Genomic DNA, 6,000 nt, shown 5'->3' with positions numbered 1-6,000 from the left:
CTTGCAAGATTTTATTTGTCCTCAAAAATCACAATTAACTAAATATAACAAAGTCTAGGGTTTCAAATCAAAAGTGGAAAAATCATAATCCAGTTGGGGAGTAAAAGAAGGCTAGTATGGGCTGTAAATCAAAGGTTCGAATGACTTCGCCAGAGGCTGTCACTCCTCTGGACGAAAGTGAAGAGAAGATGTTCAATCCACTGTTTTATCCTCTTCATAATTAAGGATAATGAGGAAGCAGGGGTGTGCGATCTCCCAAGCTCTCTCTGAGCAAAACCGCCACCAACAGGCGAGCAAGCGGAACGCAGGGTCGTAACCAGTGGTGTAGTCTACGTGATACGCAGGTATACGTCGTATACCCACTAGAAAATGTCAAGGATTTCCGTATGCCCACTAGGAAATGTCAAAGATCTCCGTATACCCACTTTAAAAAGCGTGAGGATTCGTAAACGTAACAACATCGTTTTGTGAAAGAACTTTCATTCATAAATTCACCCCGCGGTGACGTCTGTGTTTGCGCAGCGACACGGATCGAATCGTGGAATCCAGCAACAAATGTAACTTAGCCTACTGTAAAGCGGAACGTCACGCAATTTGGCCATTTTTGAATGAATAAATCAAAAGTAATGATACAATGAATCAAATCTCGATATGTACTAAGTGTCCATGAATATTAAAGCTCAAAAAGACTGCTATTGAAATAAACTCTGAATGTTCTGCGTGTTTCTGTGAATGAGTGCTCAATGTGTGCTCTACTACACACTGACGCGCGCGTGACACTCGTGGTGCTTTCAGCGTCTATGAGGAGGACATGCACACATTTGAACTTCATTGCAGAGCTTTTATGAGAGTCACTTAACAAGAATTTTTCCATTTCATTTAATAAAACTATCGTCATTCATTCGTATCATATACACACTCACATATGGAGAGGGGGCGAGGGGGTACGGGGGGCTTGGGCTGGTATATCACAGTATACTCACTACAAAAAACTAGACTACACCACTGGTCGTAACACAACAAAATTAGCAACTTTTTGCCAGGTTAAAAACACTAGGCAGTCTATAGTTTCAGTCGCTTTTGAACAAGCGTACCCTAGAAGAGGTGGGACTGACGTTCCACTCAAGTTTCCGTAGTGTAGTGGTTATCACGTTCGCTTTACACACGAAAGGTTCTCAGTTCAAAACTGGGCGGAAACAAGTGGTGGCACTTTAAATATAAATGCTGCAATTTGCTACAAAACCCTTACTTTTGAGACAGGTGAAGGCCATCGTACCAAGGAGCTGTAGGCAGACTGCCATGCCGAATGACCTCTGTTCTGTTGTTTGTGGAATTTCAAGACTGTCACACTGCTTGCAGGGCATATTACGGGAAGGAGCCATCTTCTAAAAAGCACATGTGCCTCATCAATAGGTTTCTGTAGTGTAGTGGTAATCGCGTTCGCCTAACACGGGCCAGCCGCGGATAGGTGTACATTTTAATCAAAGAACAAAACAAAAAGTAAATCACTCACTGCTCTTGACTGAACAATGTTTCTAGCTTTAGAGGATTAATTAATTATTATGAAGGATTAATGTATATTTAATTTATAATTTATTCAGTGAAGGCTGTGAAGTTTTTGATAGTTTTTTGACTTTATTAAATTTCTGTATATATCCTACCTGATTTACCTACCTAAACATCATAAAGCACTGTTTACAAGGTTAGATGAGTCATAAACTATGAAAACAATAACTTTTTGTGCTTTTTGACAGGGCAAATAAAAATCTGACCTGGGGCCTCATTTATAAAACTTTGCGTAGGATTTGCGTCAGAAGTGGCGTACGGATGAAACATAGGACGTGCGTACGCACAGAAATATTCGGATTTATAAAACCGTGCGCACGCACATCCTACGCATTTTTCCCTTAATAAATCACAATCAATTCTAAATGTAGCGCAGCTTTTGCGGCTTCATTTCACGCCCATAGTTTCCCATAAATAGTCCATGAAACGCCCACAAGTTAATATTCATCGATTGCGAAATCATGGCAAACACAGAGAGGAAATCAAAAAAACGTAACTTCACTTAATGTGAAGTAGAAGTTATTGTTGGCGAGGTGGAAAAGAGGAGAAAAATGTTGTTTGGAGGGTACAGTGTGGGCATTACTAATGCCAAAAAGCCACTTGAGTGGCAAAAGGTTGCAGACGCCGTAAATGCTGTAGCCTCACAACCTCGGACTGTGGCCGAAATAAAAAAGAAATGGTCGGACATTTGCCTCATTTGCCAGCAAGTTTTCTTGCCATCTGAAGATGCGTTCACTCCGAATCCTTCCATTTTCCACATCTTCTAAGAGCGCAAGATCAGCCATTGTGCGTCATTACGCATTGTGACGGGGCATTTTATTTCCATCCATTTAATTGCATCTGACAAGCTACAGATGTCGGTTATAATCTACTTGGAAATGGGAATTAGTTCAGCGCAAATGTAATTTCTAGCAGCTTTCTGAATGGGTGAGACATACGTCATACGTTATTTTATCTACAATAAAACAAACTAAAGGCATATGCATGAATATCATGATTCCGTAGCTGATGAAGACATTTTTACTATGAAAACAACTTTCCCCAGTGGACAAATAGTGGACAAATCTATCTATCTATCTATCTATCTATCTATCTATCTATCTATCTATCTATCTATCTATCTATCTATCTATCTGATTGACTATCTGACTGACTATCTAATTGCATCTATATCTGATCCGCCAGACGGACACATTGGCGAGAATATCAGTTTTGTACATTATTTCGTTCTGTTTACCATCTTATTTATGAGGATGAATTGTATAACATGCCAATATTATTGCAGAACATATTTCACTTTTCTTTTTTGCAAATATGTGTTAATTTGCATTTCTGTTGCAGATCGATCAAACGGGTGTTCGTGTAGGCTGTTAATTGTAAGACTTTGTGAAGTCTTCGTGTTATTTATGAGAGTATTGCCATTTATTTTACACAACGGTCTACAGTTTCACACACTTTCACGTGTTTCTTCCATCTGCCGACGGTGTCGCCATTTCTCATTTCACTCGTTTTTGTGCGTACGCATGGGTCAGAGCTTGCGTGAAGGACCGCACATTTTACCGTCAAGTTTGCTTTTTATAAATACCAATTATTGCGTAGAGAGCGGCGTACGCCTTCTTTTGTGCGTACGCAACGTTTATAAATGAGGCCCCTGGTCTGACTGGGCCAATAGAAAAGAAATTAATATATATTGAAAGTGTATTGAAGGCACAGGTAAATGTGTCATTTAATATAATGGGTTTATGTGAAGATTGTTTTAAGTTCACTTAAATTAGAAGTTGTTATATTATTTAAATCCTTATAATAATAGTTTAAAGTTATAGCTTTCAATTATACTGTAACGCTGAATGCATATAGTTATAGTTTTTTTTCAATCTTACGCTAAATTTCTTGTTTGGGATTGGGAACTGTATGTCCACATGTACAGTAATGTTCACATTCAAAAGCATTCCAGTAAAAATCAAATCGTTTTTTTAAATTTACTGTTTACCAGCCTCTCTTAGTGAAAGACCGTGGTTGATTACATGGTCAATGATAGGGCACGAATTTCATCACGAATTTCATCACTGACTGCTGTTCTTGCAACCCTTGGAATGCCACCACCACGCATTCTTACACCTCTACCTTGCCCTGTCCTTGGGCCTGCTCTTCTCCCTGGCCCTGCTCCTCTCACTGCATTTCTCACTGCACCTCTCACTGCACCTGCACCTCTCACTGCACCTGCATCTCTCACTGCATCTCTCACTGCACCTCTCACTGCATCTCTCACTGCATCTCTCACTGCATCACTCACTGCACCTCTCACTGCACCTCTCACTGCATCTCTCACTGCACCTCTCACTGCACCTCTCAGTGCACCTCTCAATGCACCTCTCACTGGGCCTGCTCTTCTCCCTGGGCCCCTTGCTCTTACTCTTCCTCGTCCAGACATTACAGTGTTTGTCTTTTTCTGTTTCTGTTTCCAAAAACATCACTCCTCAAAGTCCTCCTTTTACTGTATAAGTGCCAATGTAATAGAAAAAAATAACCCCTGCCACTGAGTCTAAGCCAGACTGGAATCAGCTATGGTTGACCCAATTTACCCAACATAAATTAGCTGTGTGTCAATTATTCAATTGTTTGTTTATTATCAGCTGAGGTATATTGTGCGTGTTCTCCTTCCTCAGAAACTGCCCAATGGTCCTCTGTCCATGTATGCCGGCCTCAGCATCCCTGACACTTTCTATGGCATGCAGGTATGCCCGGTGAGCTCGCTCATACTTGAGGTGCATGAGCTCATTCACCTGGTTTGCCATATCAGTTGGTGACTTGCCACTGCGCCTCAGCTCATCCATCACAGACTTGCAAATGGCTTTCTTGTAGGTCAGGAATGCGGGCAGAAGGTTGGTAAACCGCTTGGGCAGCTTCTCAAGCCATCGTGGATTGTCAGCAAACCAGTTCCTCCGACAGGCCTTGCAGCAGAGACGTGAGGACAAGATGTAATACTGGCCACTGGTGCCAACTATCACTCGGGGCCTGCCCACACTTGCAGAGACCACCTGTGGATGAGGACATCGATGCAGACATGGCAGGAGGTAATTGTTCCTCAACCTGACCATGATGTGACTCTCTGGCTTCCAGATGAAAAATGGGTGAAGCTAGAAGAAGTTGGGAGATGGGAGCGCAGCCACAGTATCGACAAGCTCAGGTTGTGGAGGAAGACGCCACAGTGAAATTGTGTTCCCTGGGTTACGTACTGAACCAGACCCAGGCCACAGCCCGAGATCCTGAAGCTCTATCCTCATCCACAGCTTCTGGTGTTGAGAACAGCTCCAGTTGCTCATGTCGTGGTCATGCCCAGGCAGGAGAACAGGAACAGGAATGGGTGGCTGAGCTGAGGGTACTAGGATTTAAAAAGAAAAATGGATAGGACAAAAAAAATGTACTGCACTGATTATTATTATAGATTGCATAGTGTGAAAAACAAAATGATTAAAGCAGAGTTAAGACAACATCTTAGTGTCAGGATTTAACAAAATGGAGGGGTTGTTTACATGCTGTTCATTCTTACCATCATTACCACTGTCCTCAAAGGCAAGCGCTTTGCGCGCAGAGGTGCCAGCAGCACTTGTGCGGGGTCCTAAAAAGAAGTGCAGTCTTTATGTTTTGTATTTGTGTCACGGTTGATGAAATCGCTATTTCCTTCTTGTCTCGTGTATATGTTGTGGGTGTGTGTTTATGAGTGTGGGCGGCAGCACTGATCACTACCTCTGATCAGCACGCCAGCTGTAGTCGATCAGTGCCCCCTATTTAATCCCTGTGTTTTTACCTTGTCTTTGTCAGTTCGTTGTTGGATGTAACAGTGGTCCCGCCTGTCCCTTGTTCTCCGTGTTTCCGGTTGTTCCAGTCCTGTTGGTTTTTCGCTCGTCTTGGCACCCTGGTTGTCTCAGCGATTCCTCCATTCTTCCTGTCACTTGGATTTACTGCACGCTCTTCAATTCAACTCGTCTACCGTTTGTGGCGGACTCACCCACAGCGTCCCTGTGCTACCTTGTGCCTTCTACTAGAGACTTCCATCATCCTTCTGTGTTCCTTAAATAAACCACTTTTACTTGCACTTGAATCCTTTGCCTCTTTACCGTTACAATTTGTACCGGCTATTAGCATCATGATGTGATGAACTAATTGTGGTTGTGTTTGTGAAAATGATACAGAGTTAGATCTGCTATGAATTTAGTTAAGTCAAGTCACCTTCATTTATACAGAGCTTTAAACAATATGGACTGGTTCAAAGCAGCTTTACAGTGATAATAGGAAATTAAAGTAACAGAGATTGTTTTGGTTTTACAGCAGCTCTAGAATAAAGTTATTGTACAGCTAAGGTTAGTTTTGATTGATTCACTTCCGTCGCAACGATCATTAGTTATTAACTTAGGGGCCGCTAACACGGCACCG

The 6,000-nt window shown here is 42.1% G+C and overlaps 1 non-coding gene across 1 annotated transcript; it reads left to right on the top strand.

Annotated features, from left to right (window-relative positions):
• The first annotated feature begins 1,126 nt into the window (after positions 1–1,126).
• On the top strand, positions 1,127–1,199 carry trnav-uac (transfer RNA valine (anticodon UAC)). Its single transcript has one exon. It is a non-coding gene; the product is annotated as a tRNA-Val (tRNA).
• The last annotated feature ends 4,801 nt before the right edge of the window (positions 1,200–6,000 follow it).

This window comes from Siphateles boraxobius, unplaced genomic scaffold (genome assembly GCF_051911475.1).
Source record: "Siphateles boraxobius isolate OS27281-9 unplaced genomic scaffold, OSU_SipBor_1 51, whole genome shotgun sequence".
In the NCBI taxonomy this organism is placed as follows: Eukaryota; Metazoa; Chordata; class Actinopteri; order Cypriniformes; family Leuciscidae; genus Siphateles; species Siphateles boraxobius.
The sequence above is the reverse complement of the archived record's forward strand: the minus strand, read 5'-3'. Positions and strand labels throughout refer to the sequence as shown.